This window comes from Melospiza melodia, unplaced genomic scaffold (assembly GCF_035770615.1).
Source record: "Melospiza melodia melodia isolate bMelMel2 unplaced genomic scaffold, bMelMel2.pri scaffold_47, whole genome shotgun sequence".
Taxonomy (NCBI): domain Eukaryota; kingdom Metazoa; phylum Chordata; class Aves; order Passeriformes; family Passerellidae; genus Melospiza; species Melospiza melodia.
In genome coordinates, this window is record NW_026948793.1 from 335,240 (window position 1) to 339,784 (window position 4,545).

At 54.3% G+C, this 4,545-nt stretch overlaps 1 pseudogene; it reads right to left on the bottom strand.

Moving 5' to 3' along the window:
* Window positions 1-536: 536 nt before the first annotated feature.
* Window positions 537-717, bottom strand: LOC134413667 (small nucleolar RNA SNORA74; annotated as a pseudogene).
* Window positions 718-4,545: the final 3,828 nt, after the last annotated feature.

Consider the following 4,545-nt stretch of genomic DNA (forward strand, 5'->3'; position numbering starts at 1 on the left):
GGCCACTTTAGAACCAAGGGGCCACTGTGAAACTACAGGGCCTTGTGGAACTGACACTGAAATCACCCAAAAAGAAACTTTCTAACACAGTTTGAGTATCAAAAAGCATTAATTTTTATTGCAGCACTGATCACTTGGAGGATCCTTCCTCCATTCGAGTGCTCCAAACATCATGCGAACAGAGGTTTTATGACACACACAAGTTCCATATTTATGAGCTATAGAGGTTTTATGACACACACAAGTTCCATATTTATGAGCTATTCCTCTGTGATGCTCTACATCTGGCCTGTAGGCCACACAGTATAAATAATTCCAGCTTCATAAGTGATTTATTATATAATTACCTTGCTTATGTAATTCGACCAGTAAGAGCAGGCCCAGACCACTGGAGACTCAGGCTGCTATTGGCTGGTTAGCTGAGTAGTAACTGGCTCAGCCAATGAGGATTACCTTCATGGGCCTTCTTATCTATATAAATAAGTTAGCTCTCAATAAAGCTGCCTGTTGCTGCATGAGCATGTACAGTCTAGTCACTTGTCTCCACGGGCAGGAGTTACTCCACTCTCAGGCATGCAGAGTGCTGCCAAAACCTGGCACCACTGAGCACCAGGACGGCCTTGCTGGTGCCAGGAAAGCTCAGCAGCACCTTTCTCTCCCAGCAGCATAACACTGGCACAGGCACTGAGCAGCCACGGGCAGCTGACTACTGCTGGGAGACAAAAACCCCAAAACTGGGAGGTTTAGAGGGCAGAAAAAACGTGGAGGCACTTTTCTGATGATGCCTACTCTCATCAAGGCTTCATCCAGCAAGAGGAATAGATAAGCTAAACTTATTTCTGGATAAACCATGCTATTTCCACCCTGAGAACCTGAGGCTACCACAGGAGCCAGCAGAGGCCTTTTAGACAGCAAAACATTTTTGCCCATTTTCCCAGGCTGGCTCACGGTCACACTTCACCCATGTGGCTCCAGAGCTCTTGCTGTGTCCCACGGGCAGGTTATCCCTTCACATCTGCTCTCGCAGGCTCCAGTGCCCTCCCGGAGCGCCTCCCCGGCTGTCCCAGCACAGCTCAGCTCGGGGTTCCACACGCGACGGGGCCGGGGCACCTCAGAGCTGCTCCTTCGGGCGGGTCACCACCATCAGTCATCGGCTGAAGGCCTAAAGAGAGGACAGCAGAAACATCACAAATAAGCCATTATTCCATCTGTATTCACAAAGCTCAACAGCAGCGGCCTGGCTTGTGGCAGAGGACAAAAGCCAGCACACCGAGCGAAAGGCTGAGGAATTAATGCTGAACCGCACAGCCGAGCAACATCCGCAGTCGCCCGGCCGAACAGCTAAATAGGAGACAGTGAGTATTTCAGGTGGCGCCTTCCTGCCCCGGAGCCCCGGTCTCCAGCCCCGCTGCCGCCGCCACCCGCGCCCTGTACCCTGCCCCCCCTCACCTCATGGCGGCGGTGGCCCCTCATGGCAAGGGAGCTCGGCCCGCCAGAGCCGCTCCTTGCCCTCATGGCGGCGAGCTGAAGGAGCCCGGCCCGCCAGAGCTGCTCCTTGCTCTCATGGCGGCGAGCTGAAGAAGCCCAGCCCGCCAGAGCTGCTCCTTGCCCTCATGGCGAGGGAGCCCGGCCCACCAGAGCCGCTCCTGGCCCTTATGGCGGCGAGCTGAAGAAGCCCAGCCCCCCAGAACTGCTTCATCTCCACATGGCGGCGGGGGCAGAAAAGGAGCAGGTCAGGCCACGCTGCCGAGGTGATTCCACAGTCATCGCCCCGCTCGCTTCGGCCGCTCCCCCCGGGGCGGGGAAAAACCCTCGGTAATCAGGCACTGGGAGGGACTTTAAGATGGTCTCGTCCCACTCCCTGCCATGGGCAGGTACACCTTCCACTGTCCCAGGTTGCTCCAGTCCCTGTCCGACCTGGCCTTGGACACTTCCAGCATCCCTGACAGAGCCGGAGCAGGAACACGATCTGTGGAGCTGGGAGAACTGAACTCTAGCACTGGCTCATGGGAAGCAGAGGGCTGGTGAGCTGACGTGTCCCACTTCGGGCACAGGAGGTAGAAGTGTCAGCTCAGAAACAGCTGCCAGCAACAAAAATCCAGCCCTGAAATAAGCAGAGAAAAAGCTGTGGTGCTGCCAAGTGCCTTGCTGGGAGAAGCACAATTCCACACCTTCCCTGGCCTCCACTCGATGCTGTAACATCAGCCCAGTGCTCTGTGTATCCATGTCTGGGCACAGCAGTGTAACTGTAACTCCCTCGCTGGGGATCCATTCAAAGGAAGTTTTTCTCTGGGCTTTGTGCTCCATTGAGACACTTGAAGGCCTTTCCAGAAAGCCTGGCATCCCTCCCCCATGCTCCTCATGTGCTTATGCTCTCAGAGCTCAGCAGTGAACTCAGCTGGAGCTGTGCCTTGCCTCAGGCAATCATCCACTCCAGCTCTGTCTTCTTCAAATGTTTCATGGTCTATTTTCAGCCCAAGCAGGCAGATATTCTTCCTGGATGTGGGGTGCTCCTCTCCAGCTCAGCCTGATCCTGCCTTGTCCTGGGAAGCTCTGAGCTTGTTGTGCTCAGGACACTGCTGTGTGCAGGGACAGAGGCTGGTGCTGAGCAGAAGGAGCTCGGTGCTTCCCCTGTCACTGATGAACCTGGTGAGGAACAGGTTTCCCAGCTATGCCCAGTGCAACACAGCAAAACCTGTCTGGGGGAGAGATAGGTAAGAGCAGACACAGAACACTTCATGCTCTTGTTCCTGGGGGTCTCGCTGCCCATGGCCAAGGGCACGTGCCCACACAGGCATGGATGATGACTCTGCCAAGACCCTAAGCCACAGCTTCAGTTTAGAACTGTTTAATTCATTAGCCCAGCATGGGGCCCAAATTAATATGCTTTGTCTCTTTAATAAGACATTTTCAGCAGGATTGGGGAGATACTTCAAAAGCTTCCTGAATGCCAAATACCAGAACTCAGCAACTCTCAGTGCCAGGACCAGTCTCTCACTTCCCAGTACAGATTCCCTCTGTGTGCACAGCTTTTTCTCTGCTTGCTGGCCTTGGAGGGGGGCTCAAACAAAGGCCTGCACATCATTTGTGAACTTTGGGTGAAAAGCATCAAACCAGATGAAACACAGCAGAGCCGCTCTGCCATGGGGGTGAAGCCCTTTTCTGTCACAGGAATGTGCTCTCTGCATTAGCTGCAGCCAGTCCCTGTTGTTCATCTTGGCTTGCTGACAACTAAACAGAGCCTCCTTTTCTCCTGCAAGTGTCGTGGCAAGGCCTGAAAGGACTGAGAAGCTTTGTTCCAAGCCAGATTAGAGATATGAGTTACTACAAAACAAAAGCCCAGCAAGCCTCCTGGAGAGTTCCTCTAGTCTAGACACAGCCTCCCCTGAGCTCCCTGCATCCCAGCACAGCCCTGCAGCTTGTGTTCAGAGCAACTCAACTGGCTCCAGAAGCCTGGTTAACCTCTGCCGAGTGAATGTTCAGTTGCAGCATAAAGGAGGAATCACATCTGAGTGATTTTGCTCCCATAAATTAGCAGGATGGGTTAAACCAGGACATGAGCACTGTCTGCTGGCACAGTGCATCCACTCAAGAGATCTGCACTGGCATGGAGCTGTAGTGCTTCAAAAGACGTGTGCTCCAAGCCTGGGGTGGGACATCCCCCATGTAGCTGATGTCTGCAGCTCCTGTGGCAGCAAGGGAGATCCTTTACTGTCACCTCAGCCCTGAACACACCCGTGCCCAGGGCTCACTGCCTGCCCCCCGTCACTGCTCAGCTCTGGCACTGCAGGGCTGGTACTGTGATCCTTCTTACCAATCTGATTTTGGCTCAACGCCATTTGGCCACACTGTCAGTCACTGGAGAAAAAGACAGAGTAGTACTGTGGGAAGAGGAAGAAAATTCAGTAAACCTATGGAAGAAAAGATCTGTGGATGTACATCATCATTTACCATGGTGGTCACCTCCAGCCCCACAGCCAAGCACGTTCAGGCTTTGGTGAGAAGAACTTTTATCCCCCTGGTGTCTGTCATGGCTGGGGCCCGTGATGATGACACCTCATGGGTGTTGGTGCTTGCACTGCCCTGTGAGTGACACCAGCCTTGCTTGGCTCCCACACAGCAGAAGGCAGGGCAGCCATGGCCTCGATGGTGCCTTTTCCTCTTTGAGGTGCTGCACCCAGGTCAGGGATACCCCACACATGAGCACAGACTGGGAGAAGAGCTCATTGACCAGCAAAGAAGGACTTGGAGGACATAATGGATGAAAAGCTGGACATGAGCCAACAGTGGCAGCCCAGAAACTCCCCTGTGCTGGGCTGCACCCACAGAGGAGTGGGCAGCAGGTGAGGGGGGGATGGTCCCCCTCTATTCTGCCCTTGTGAGATACCCCTGCAGAGCTGCTCCAGCATCAGAAGGACCTGGAGCTGTTGGAGCAAGTCCAGAGAGGCCATGGAGATGCTCCCAGGATTGGAGCCCCTCTGCCGTGGAGCCAGGCTGGGAGAGCTGGGGGTGCTCACCTGGACAAAAGAAGGCTCCAGGGAGAGC